Raw genomic sequence first — 13,262 nt, 5'->3', positions numbered from 1 at the left:
AGCCTCTAGCCAGGCTAACTAAGAAAAAAAGAGAGAAAATACAAATTAGTAACATCCAAAATAAAGGAGGGACATTACTACAGATCCCATGGATAGTAGAAGGATAATCAAGGAATACTATGAACAACACTATGGCCACAAATTTGATAACCGAGATTAAATGGAGTAATTCCTTGAAAGACACATCTGCCAAAACTCACACAAGAAGAAAGAGATGCTGAATAGGCCTGTATCTATTAAATAAATTGAATCAACAATTAATAACCTTCCAAAACAGAAAGCAGCAGGCTCAGATAGGTTCACTGGTGAATTCAAACATTTAAGGAAGAAATTATGCCAATTTTATACAATCTCTTCCAGAAGATAGACACAGAGGGGAAACCTCCTAACTCATTATATGAGGCCAGCATTACCCTAAAACCAAAACCAGATAGTCTTTAAAAGAAAACTACAGACCAATATCTCTCATGAACACAAATGCAAAAATCCTCAACAAAACATTAGCAAATCAAACCCAAAAATGTATGAAAAGAATTATACAACATGACCATGTGAGATTTATCCCAGGTATGCAAGGTTGGTTTATCATTTGGAAATCCATTAATATAATCTATCACATCAACAGTCTAAAGAAGAAAAATCACATGATCATATCAATAGATACAGAAAAAGTATTTGACAAAATCCAATACTCATTCTTGATAAAAACTCTTAGCAAACTAGGAATAGAGGGGAACTCTCTCAAATTGATAAAGACCATCTATACAAAATTGATAGCTAACATTATACTTAATGATGAGAAACTAAGTTTTTCCACTAAAAGCAGGAACAAGGCAGATGTCCTCTCTCACCACTCCTTTTCAACATCATACCAGAAGTTCTAGATAACTCAATAATACCAAAAAAGGGAAATAAAAGTTATACAGAGTGTAAAAGAAGAAATAACACTATCTTTGTTCATGGATGACATGATTGTCTATATAGAAAACTCAAAAGAATTAACAACAAAATTTCTGGAACTAATAAGTTATTACAGCAAATTTGAAAGATGTAAGGTTAATGTACAAAAGGTTAACACTTTCCTTATCCCAGCAATAAACAAGTAGAATTTTAAATTAAAAACATATTGCCATTTACATTAACACAAATACTTAGGTGTAAATCTAACAAAATACGTACAAGATCTATATGAGGAAAACTACAAAATTCTGATGAAACAAATTTTAAAAAGAACTAAATAAGTATAGAGATATTTCATGTTCATGGATGGGAAAACTCAATTTTGTCAAGATGTTGGTTCTTCGTAACTTGATTTATAGATTCAACGCAATCCCTATTAAAATGCCAGCATGTTATTTTGTGGATGTCAACTAAGTGATTCTAAAGTATATCTGGAGTAGCAAAAGACCCAGAATAGCCAGTATTGAAGGAGAAGAACAAAGCAGAAGGACTGACACTGCCTGACTTCAAGACTTACAATAAAGCTATAGGAACCAAGTGTGGTGTTGGTGATAGAACAGTTAAATAGACCATTGGAACAGAATAAAGAGCCCAGAAAGAGACTCACATAAATATCACTATATTTCTGTGAAAATATCACTGATCTTGATGAAATACAATGGTAAAATGGAGAAAAGACACTCTCTTCAACAAATGGTGCTGGAACAACTAGACAGCCACATATTAAAAAACATAAGAATCTAGAGACAGACCTTTCAAAAAAATTAACTGAAAATGGATGATAGACCTTAATATAAAATGCAAAATTATAAAACTCCTAGGAGTTAACACAGAAAAATTCTAGATGGCTTTTGGTATGGTGATAACTTTTTAGATACAACACCAAAGGTATGGTCTGTGAAAGAAATAATTGATAAGGTGGACTCATAAAAAATTAAAAAAAGAAAAACCTTCTGCTCTGTGAAAGACACTGTCAAGAGAATAAGAAAACAGCCACAAACTGCGAGAAAATATTTGCAAAAGATTTATCCAATGAAGGACTGTAATTCACAATATACAAAGAACTCTTAAAATTAAATAATAAGAAAATGAACATCCTGATTTAAACATGGGCAAAAAAACTGAACAGATACATCATTGAGGAAGATAAACAGATACCAAAATAGCATACAAAAAATGCTCAACATTATATGTCATTAGGAAATTGCAAATTAAAACAATAGTAAGATACCACTACACACCTATCAGAATGGCCAAAATCTGTAACACTGACAACACCAAATGCTGACAAGGATGTGGAGCAAGAGGAACTCTCATTCATTGCTAGTGGGAATGCAAAATGGTACCACCACTTTGGAAGACAGTTAAGCACTTTCTTACAAAACTAAACATACTCCTACCATATGATCCAGCAACTGCACTACTTGGCATTTACCCAAAGGAATTGAAAAGTTATGAACCTGCACGTGGATGTTTATAGCATCTTTATTCATAATTGCAAAAACTTAAAAGCAACCAAGTTGTCCTTCATTAGGTGAATAAATAAATAAACTGTGAAACATCCAGGCAATGGAATATTATTCAGCATTAAAAAGAAATGAGCTTTCAAGCCATGAAAAGACATAGAGGAAACTTAAATGCCTATTACTAAGTGAAAGAAGACAATCTGAAATGGCTACGCACTGTATGGTTGCAATATATGAAATTCTAGATAAGGTAAAATTATGCAGACAGTAAAAAAGAACAGTGGTTTCCAGGGGTTCAGAAGGAGGGAGGAATAAATAAATTTGTGGAGCACAGAGGATTTCTAGGGCAGTGTAGCTGTTCTGTATGATACTATAATGGTGATACATGTCATTATGCATTTGTCAAAACCCACAGGGTGAACCTTGATGAACTTTTGGTGATAATGATGTGTCAATGTAGGTTGATTATCAAATAACCTGCAAATGTACTCTCTGGTATGAGACATTGGTAGTGGGGGAAGCTGTGTGTGTGTTGGGGCAGGGGGTAACTTTTATACTGTCTCCTCAATTTTCCTATGAATATAAAATAAATAGAGCTTCTTAAGAAAATATTTTCAAATTAAAAAATAGAAAAGGAGAGATTCCTAACTCATTTCTGAGGCTAGTATTAGCCTTAAAAGGCCTTGTAAGAAAGTTGCAAATCAATATCCCTTATGAAAATAGACATAAAATTTTCTAATAAAATTATAGCAAATTAAATCCAGAAATTTATAAAAGGAATAATACATCACAACCAAGTGGGGGTTTTCTTGTGATGCAAAGCTAGTTAAACAGACAGAGATCATTGATGCAATCCACTATATTAATCAACTAAAGGATGATTTGGCAATTGTTTTTCAGTAAAGAACCAGATAGTAAATAGTTTAGGCTTTGTGGGTGACATACAGTTTTTATAGCATATTCTTCTTCTTTTTACAATACTTTAAACATGTGAAAAAATCATTTTTTGGCTTGTGGCCTCTAAAGAAACAGTCAATGGGCAGGATTTGGCCTGTGAGTCACAGTTGCTGACCCCTGGACTAAAATAATTAAAACCACATGATTATATCAATTGATACAGAAAAAGAACTTGAAAAATTCAACATCCATTCAGCATTAAAACTCTAGTAAATTAGGAATAGAAAGCATCTACAAAAAAATTCTATAGCTAACATCATACTTAGTAGTGAAAGATTTAATGTTTTACCCCAGGATCAAGAACAAAACAAAGATATATATTTTTTCCACTCCTATTCAACACCATAGGTTGGTTGACAAGCCAGTGAAATAAAGCAAGGGGAAAAAAGCTTAGAGATTGGAAAGGATGACATGATTGTTAAAGTAGAAATCTCCAGAATCTATTTTAAAAGCTACTGGAATGAATAAGTGAATGTAGCAAAGTTGCATAATAAAAGGTCAATGCACAAAAATTAAAATGTAATTTATATAATATTAATGAAAAATAGGAAACCAAATCTGTTTTTTAAATACCATTTACAATAGCTTCTTTTTAAAAAAGGAAATACTTTGATATAAATCTAACAAACGTGCAGGAGCTGTACACTTAAAACTAAAAAAAGCTAATGAAAGAAATCAAAGGATGTCTAAAAAATCTAAATAAATGGAGAGATATATCATGCTCATGGATTGAAAGACTCAATATAGTTAAAATGTCAATTCTTTAAAAAATGATCTATAGATTAACACAATTCCAATAAAAATCCCAGCATCACTCACTCTATATATTGACAAGTTAACTTTAAACTCTTTATAGAAAGTCATAGGAATTAGAGTAGCCAAAATAAATTTGAAAAGAAAAAAATTTGACTTTAAGACTTACTGTAAAGTCACAGTTATTAAGACAGTGTGGTAATGGTGAGATGATAGACACGTAGATCAATGGAACAGAACAGAGATTCCAGGTATGAATCCACACAAATACAGGCTTTTTTACTAAGGTAAAATTTACATGAAATGAAATTCATCATGTTAACCATTTTTAAGAGTACAATTCAGTGCTATCGTTAGTACTAAGGTCCGTAGTAATTTCCTCACTTTCGTTTCTGATTTTAGTAATTTGAGTTTTTCTCTTTTTTGGTCACTCTAGCTAAAGGTTTGTCAATTTTGTTGCTCTTTTAAAATAAATTTGGTTCCTTTATTTTCCCTCTTGTTTTTTTTTTTTTTAAATTTTTATTTATTTATTTATTTATGGCTGTGTTGGGTCTTCGTTTCTGTGTGAGGGCTTTCTCTAGTTGCGGCAAGTGGGGACCACTCTTCATCGCGGTGCGCGGGCCTCTCACTATCGTGGCCTCTCCCGTTGCGGAGCACAGGCTCCAGACGCGCAGGCTCAGCAATTGTGGCTCACGGGCCTAGCCGCTCCGCGGCATGTGGGATCTTCCCAGACCAGGGCTCGAACCCGTGTCCCCTGCATTGGCAGGCAGACTCTCAACCACTGCGCCACCAGGGAAGCCCCTCCCTCTTGTTTTTCTATTCTCTATTTATCTCCACTCTAATATTTATTATTTCCTTCCTTGTACTAGTTTTGTGTTTAGTTTGCTCTTCTTTTTCTAGTGCTTTACGGTGCAAAGTTAGGTGACTGATTTGAGATATTTTTTAATGTAGGCATTTAAAGCTATAAATTTCCCTCTGAACTTATCTCACTGCATCCCATTAAGTTTTGGTATAGCATGTTTATGTTTTTATTTTCATTTGTCTTAAGGTATTTTCTAACTTCTCTTGCGATCTTTTCTTTGGCCCATTCGTTGTTTAAGAGTGTGTTGTTAGTGTGCACATATTTGTGAATTTTCCAGTTTTCCTTCTGTTAGTGTCAGGGCAATTTCATAAGAATTTCTTGACTTACTTGGGCAAGGGAAGAAATTCATGAGTAGACCAGAAGAAGCAGAAATTTTGTGGAATGGATTCTGGCTCTCTTCACAGGGCTACTTTTTTCAACATTTAATAAAATAAGGTTATATTTTACTGAAATGACTCTCTCCAGCATTGACAGTGACAACTACAGGGAAACTTAATTTTTGATCCTGAGATGGGGGGGAGGAGAAAAGGTCGACTAGAGACCTGCCTTCTCCCATAAGAATGAGAGATGATAATACAGATGCTCATTCCTTCTACTCCAGCAATAAGATGTAAACCTTGCATTTGGTATGGTCTGGAAATAGAGCACTTTGTTTAGTCAGATATTACTGTTGTCAGAAAGTTACATACTTTCGTTTAAAATGCCAACTTTTCTACGTTTCACACTAGTAAAGGCACATTTAAGTTGATTTTATTTATAACGGTCATGAGATAATGATAGCTGTAGTACCATAGTTCATTTCACCGCATCTCCAATTCCTAGAAATTCGACTTCATAGAAATGCCCAATGAACAACTGACTGGTAGCAGTTTAATGGTTCTCCTGTGAGACCTCTTAGAACTGATTTCAGATTGGAAGTATTACTACAGTGAGAAGTGAATTACTATAATACCTTTTCTGTTGGCTAACATTTTACAAATTTTTCTCTGAAGGGTTTCACAGATGTGATTTCAGGATGGAGTTGGAAAAGTGAGAGTCCACTACTGCAGAAGAAACAAAAGGACAGGTTCCTCTTCAGGTATATAATACCATAAATAAATGATCATATTCGCCACTTTTTGAAATTACGATGGCTATCCTCAAGGGGAAATTGGAAGAGGTGGATTTCGAATTGCCAAAATATCTTGGCCTGTTTTTAGTTTCCTGAACAAGGTGCTGAGCTAGAGGAGCTCTGAAGTCCATTGCATCTCAAGGTTTTTAGTCTCCCTGACCAGAGAGCACAAGGGAAGCTGGCAGCCATTTCGGGGCTGATGGAGATGTCCTGGGTTTACAGATGCCAAGCTGGCAAGCCCCAAGCTGGCTCCATGGGGTGAGCCTCTGCTCTCAGGACATGCTGGAAGCCACCCCCAATTAGGACATAACCTGCACTGAGGTTAATTACTGAGGATATGGGTACCCTGTGGATATTTTCAGAAATGCCGAAGTTCACACACTGTGGTTGTTTGACTATAATGGCTAATAAACTTCAACAATGTTTTTGCAAGGAACTTTATGACAAACACCATACTAGGCTGATTGTATGGCATTGTTAATGGTGTCTTCATGAAATTTATTACATATATTTATTTACTCATGAACTATTAATAATTTATGGGACATCATATTTGCTTTCTAATCCTAGTGATATTCTTTCCTACCAGAACAAAAAATTAATTCTGTGTCAAAGAAGCCTTGGTTTGATTAGATTCTTATGGAAATACTCAATACTGATAATCCTCTAACAGATGTATTCTCACCAATTTTTCTTCTATTATGAAAAATTGTGTCACATTTTATATTTATATACAAAGTGTGTGTGTGTATAGAGACAGAGGGGTTGGCTTTCAACTTTCAGAAGTGACCTAAATTTGTTTGTATTCTCATTTTGTATTATACAACTCTAAGCCATTATTAATATTTTACTTCATTTTAAAGTAAAAATAAAATGATGGTGTTGGTTTTGAGGCTTCAAGTTGTCTCAGGGATTGAGGCAGGAGGTAGATGGGTCCCAGGCTGAACAGTTTCTCCCCTGTGGACAGGAACTCCATAATAGCAGGAACCCCATAAAAGCAGGATGATGGAGGAGGTTGGGCCCTGCTCAGATAAGAGATAAAAGACCACATGTTCCTCATTCTTGAAGTCAAGGAGACCTTCTCGACTATACATGCACAGAAAGGCTCCATGGAGGTCAAAAAGGGAGGGGGGGCCACCCCATAGTAAGTGATGTCAACTACCTATAGGCCTCTTCACCAGAATCCAGCTTGGCTAAGAGATGCGCACGCACACATGGGAGGACCCTGAGATAAACCAAATACAGACTCAGAAGCAGGCAAAGCAAGATGATTGGTCTAAGGAAACCCAGAAGAAATGCCCCATAAAAGTGATACAAACTACCACGAGGGTGCGACTCTCTCTCTGAGCCCACCTGTGTGTCCATCCACATGTACTGTACTCTTTTCCTCCTAATAAACACTTTACTTGTTTCACTACTTTCCGTCTCTATGTGGAAATTCATTTCCACACAGCTGACGGGCCAGGGACTTGTCACTGGCCACTGGTCCCTGGCAGTGTGGTGGCTAGGATTCAGCGCTCTCACTGTCATTGCCCGACCTCAATCTCTGCCTGGAAACCGAAATCCTGCTTCAAGCCGCTACAGGCCAAGGCCACCTGCGATCAGGATGACGCTGTTTTACCAAACAAACATTCTTTTCACGTTAACAGGTTTAAAAATTGCTCAATATCAAAGTATTTCTTCAAGCCATCCTTTAAGAAATTAGATTTCCCCACAAATGCAGAGCTTTGAATTCCAGCATATAATTTATTAAATTCTTTTTTCATACTTGAAATAATCACAAGAGTTGGTGGATGCCACATTTCTGAAGCCCTGACATTAAGGAACTAAGCTGAAAGGATATTTCCCAGGCTTAGGGTTTCAGGAAATTGCAGGTGGAGTAATGTCAACAATTCACAGGACTCTGATATAGATCACTAGTTTTCATTCTCCCAAATAGAAAAACTCGCCATGTGACCCTTCATTGGCTGCTCTAGTAAAGCAATTTGAATTTTGCTGACCTAAAGTAAGTGAACAGTTTATACAAGCTTTAAGTATTGGTCATTTGAAAGAATTCTCTTGTTTCTGAGTATCGTGCCTTTTATGTTTCTAATGATACTTGTTTGGAATTCCTAAAAAATATAATTATTTTTACTTTGGAAAGTGCTGAAGTATAGAGTACAGTATAGGATAGGTATGTGGTATGAGGTTTGTTATTTAATTTCCTTAATTTAGGGTTGTTAATAATTTTCCCGAATCAAACCATTTCATTTGTATACTGCCTTTGTCATGATTTTGGAAATGTACTCTATGTCTTATTGTCATTATTATTCATGAAATTCTTTAGGAATTTACATTCTTTCTTCGGTTGGGCTGTGCAAATGGAAAGCCACTTTTCTTCCTGCCATGTACAAATTTATCCAGCCCACCATAGATATGTAAAACTGCATGAGATTTTTTCAAAGAGAAAAGTTAATACACATCTTTCTTTTTTTATTTCCACAGTTACCTGAACCATAACCATTTTATTTTGAGGGATGATTAGTGTACTGAAGGAGAGTGATGATGGCAACTGCTTTTCTTGCTGAACTTGAGAAGATAAAAAAAATAAAGAGGTGAAGAACAGGTTAGTGAGGTAAGATTATATTTTTATTTGTTATTTCCATGCTACTGAACCTCAGTATTAAAAATACTTCAGATTAAACATTATCTTCCTTATGATAGCAATTATACTGCCCTTGTGAATGTTTTACTATACCTTTAGAGCTATGAATCTGAGATTGTAAGTCTCCATGTCATGATAGGAGTTACTCATCTGTACTTTTGTCCAACTCTCCCATTTTTCTGCCATGTTGCCTATTTTTCATTAATTTGCAAGAGTTGTTTATATATTCTTTCAATGAGCTGTTTGATACTTACAGTGTAAACTGCTGATCACTTTTTTTGTGGTGGTTTATGATAAACAAAGTATTCCATTTTAAGTTCCTAAACATCAATATTCTCTTTAAAGCTTAGGGCTATTTATTCATTGTTTTGGTGACACATTACAATTTTATTTCATTTTCTTACTTTTAAAGTTGAGGTAAAATTCATACAACATTACATAAAATTCACACAAAACAAACCATTTTAAAGCAAACAATTCAGGGGCATTTAGTATTTTCACAATGTTGTGCAAACACTGTCTCTATCAAAACATTCATCACATATTCATCACCCCAAAAGAAAACCCCATACTCACTGAGGAGTTACTCCTCACCCCCCTTATTGTTAGGGCTGAATAATATTCCATTGTATGTATACACCACAATTTGTTTATCCATTCATGTGTTGATGGACATTTGGGTTAACTTTTTGATTATTGTGAATAGTGCTGCTATGAACATTCAATAAGTTTTTGTGTAGACAGATGTTTTAAATAATCTTGGGTATACACATAAGAGTGGAATTGCAGGGTCATGTGGTAACTTCATGCTTTCCAAGTTGGCTGCACTATTCTACAGTTCCACTACCAATGAATGAGGATTCCAATTTCTCCACATTTTTGCCAACACTCGATACTGTCTGCCTTTTTAATATATCCATCCATATAGGTGTAAAGTGCTATCACATTGGTTTTTTATTTTAACATCTTTATTGGAGTATAATTGCTTTACAATGGTGTGTTAGTTTCTGCTTTATAACAAAGTGAATCAGCTATACATAAACATATATCCCCATATCTCCTCCCTCTTGCGTCTGCCTCCCACACTCCCTCTCCCACCCCTCTAAGTGGTCACAAAGCACTGAGCTGATCTCCCTGTGCTGTGCGGCTGCTTCCCACTAGCTATCTATTTTACATTTGGTAGTATATGTAAGTCCATGCCACTCTCTGACTTCGTCCCAGCTTACCTTTCCCCCTCCCCTTGTCCTGAAGTCCATTCTCTACGTCTGCGTCTTTATGCCTGTCCTGCCTCTAGGTTCTTCAGAACCTTTTTTTTTCTTTTAGATTCCATATATATGTGTTAGCATACAGTATTTGTTTTTCTCTTTCTGACTTACTTCACTCTGTATGACAGACTCTAGGTACATCCACCTCACTACAAATAACTCAGTTTTGTTTCTTTTTATGGCTGAGTAATATTCCATTGTATATATGTGCCACATCTTTATCCATTCATCTGTCGATGGACACTTAGGTTGCTTCCATGTCCTGGCTATTGTAAATGGAGCTGCAATGAACATTGTGGTACATGACTCTTTTTGAATTATAGTTTTCTCAGGGTATATGCCCAGTAGTGGGATTGCTGAGTCATATGGTAGTTCTATTGTTAGTTTTTTAAGGAACCTCCATATTGTTTTCCATAGTGGCTGTATCAATTTACATTCCCACCAATAGTGCAAGAGGGTTCCCTTGTCTCCACACCCTCTCCAGCATTTATTGTTTGTAGATATTTTGATGATGGCCATTCTGACCAGTGTGAGGTGATACCTCATTGTAGTTTTGATTTGCATTTCTCTAATGATTAGTGATGTTGAGCATCCTTTCATGTGTTTGTTAGCAATCTGTATATCTTCTTTGGAGAAATGTCTATTTAGGTCTTCTGCCCATTTTTGGATTGGGTTGTTTGTTTTTTTGTTATTGAGCTGCATGAGCTGCTTGTGTATTTTGGAGATTAATCCTTTGTCAGTTGCTTCATTTGCAAATATTTTCTGCCATTCTGAGGGTTGTCTTTTCGTCTTCTTTATGGTCTCCTTTGTTGTGCAAAAGTTTTTAAGTTTCATTAGGTCCCATTTGTTTATTTTGGTTTTTATTTCCATTTCTCTAGGAGGTGGGTCAAAAAGGATCTTGCTGTGATTTATGTCATAGAGTGTTCTGCCTATGTTTTCCTCTAAGAGTTTGATAGTGTCTGGCCTTACATTTAGGTCTTTAATCCATTTTGAGTTTATTTTTGTGTATGGTGTTAGGGAGTGTTCTAATTTCATTCTTTTCCATGTAGCTGTCCATTTTTCCCAGCACCACTTATTGAAGAGGCTGTCTCTTCTCCTTTTATATTCTTGCCTCCTTTATCAAAAATAAGGTGACCATAGGTGTGTGGGTTTATCTCTGGGCTTTTTATCCTGTTCCAATGATCTATATTTCTGTTTTTGTTCCAGTATCATACTGTCTTGATTACTGTAGCTTTGTAGTATAGTCTGAAGTCCAGGAGCCTGATTCCTCCAGCTCCGTTTTTCTTTCTCAAGATTGCTTTGGCTATTTGGGGTCTTTTGTGTTTTTATACAAATTGTGCAATTTTTTGTTCTAGTTCTGTGAAAAATGCCATTGGTAGTTTGATAGGGATTGCTTTGCATCTGTAGATTGCTTTGGTTATTATAGTCATTTTCACAATGTTGATTCTTCCATTTCAAGAACATGGTATATCTCTCCATCTGTTTGTATCATCTTTAATCAGTGTCTTATAGTTTTCTGCATACAGGTCTTTTGTCTCCTTAGGTAGGTTTATTACTAGGTATTTTATTCTTTTTGTTGCAATGGTAAATGGGGATGTTTCCTTAATTTGTCTTTCAGATTTTTCATCATTAGTGTATAGGAATGCAAGAGATTTCTGTGCATTCATTTTGTATCCTGCTACTTTACCAAATTCATTGATTAGCTCTAGTAGTTTTCTGGTAGCATCTTTAGGATTCTCTGTGTATAGTATCATGTCATCTGCAAACAGTGACAGCTTTACTTCTTTTCCGATTTGGATTCTTTTTATTTCTTTTTCGTATCTGATTGCTGTGGCTAAATCTTCCAAAACTATGTTGAATAATAGTGGTGAGAGTGGACAACCTTGTCTTGTTCCTGATCTTAGAGGAAATGGTTTCAGTTTTTCACCATTGAGAATGATGTTGGCTGTGGGTTTGTCATATATGGCCTTTATTATGTTGAAGTCAGTTCCCTGTATGCCTACTTTCTGGAGGGTTTTTATCATAAATGGGTGTTGAATTTTGTCAAAAGCTTTTTCTGCATCTATTGAGGTGATCACATGGTTTTTCTCCTTCAATTTGTTAATATGGTTTATCACATTGATTGATTTGCATATATTGAAGAATCCTTGCATTCCTGGGATAAACCCCACTTGATCATGCTGTATGATCCTTTTAATGTGCTGTTGGATTCTGTTTGCTAGTATTTTTTTAAAAATAAATTTATTTATTTATTTTTGGATGCGTTGGGTCTTTGTTGCTGTGCTCAGGCTTTTCTCTAGTTGTGGCGAGGGGGTCTACTTTTCGCTGCGGTGCGCGGGCTTTTCAGTGTGGTGGCTTCTCTTGTTGCGGAGCACAGGCTCTAGGTGTGCAGGCTTCAGTAGTTGTGGCTCGCGGGCTCTAGAGTGCAGGCTCACTAGTTGTGGCACATGGGCTTAGTTGCTGTCCATCATGTGGGATCTTCCCGGACCAGGGCTCGAACCCGCGTCTCCTGCACTGGCAGGCAGATTCTCAACCACTGTGCCACCATGGAAACCCTGTTTGCTAGTATTTTGTTGAGGATTTTTGCATCTATGTTCATCAGTGTCATATTGGTTTTTAAATTTTTTATTTCCTTGGGACTTCCCTGGTGGCAGAGTGGTTAAGAATCTGCCTGCCAATGCAGGGGACATGGGTTCGAGCCCTGGTCTGGGAAGATCCCACATGCCGCAGAGCAACTAAGCCTGTGCACCACAACTACTAAACCTGCACTCTGGAGGCTGTGAGCCACAACTACTGAGCCTGTGTGCCACAACTACTGAAGCCTGCGTGCCTAGAGCCTGTGCTCTGCAACGAGAAGCCACCACAATGAGAAGCCCGTGCACCTCAACCAAGCGTAGCCCCCGCTCGCCGCAACTAGAGAAAGCCTGCACACAGCAACGAAGACACAATGCAGCCAAAAATAAATAAATAAATAAATAAATAATATGTGAATAAAATTTGTATTTCCGTAATGTCTGCTGTTGTTGAGAATCTTTTCATGTGCTTATTGGCCATTTATATACCTTCTTTGGAGAAATATCTACTCAGATCCTTAGCCCATTTTAAATTGGATTATTTATTTGTTATTGATTTGTAAGAGAGTTCTTTATATATTCCAGATACACATCCCTAAGATACAGGATTTGAAAAAAATTCCTATTGTGTACATTTCCTTTTATCTTTCTTGATAGTGTCTTTTGAAACC

At 36.2% G+C, this 13,262-nt stretch overlaps 1 long non-coding RNA gene across 8 annotated transcripts in view; it reads left to right on the top strand.

Annotated features, from left to right (window-relative positions):
• Positions 1 to 13,262, top strand: part of LOC309664506 — a 45,772-nt gene that overhangs the window by 21,029 nt on the left and 11,481 nt on the right. For 5 of the 8 annotated variants that reach the window (XR_014265848.1, XR_014265849.1, XR_014265850.1 and 2 more), the window contains 2 exons: positions 5,991 to 6,076; positions 8,594 to 9,291. This is a non-coding gene — a long non-coding RNA (uncharacterized lncRNA). Of the gene's footprint in view, positions 1 to 5,990; positions 6,077 to 8,593; positions 9,292 to 12,672; positions 12,804 to 13,262 lie in introns of those variants that run through there. The other 3 variants (XR_014265845.1, XR_014265846.1, XR_014265847.1) reach the window with 2 other exon arrangements.

This window comes from Balaenoptera physalus (genome assembly GCF_965194825.1).
Source record: "Balaenoptera physalus genome assembly, chromosome: 7".
Taxonomy (NCBI): Eukaryota; Metazoa; Chordata; class Mammalia; order Artiodactyla; family Balaenopteridae; genus Balaenoptera; species Balaenoptera physalus.
Note: the sequence above shows the minus strand (reverse complement) of the source record. Positions and strands in the feature narration are given on the sequence as shown.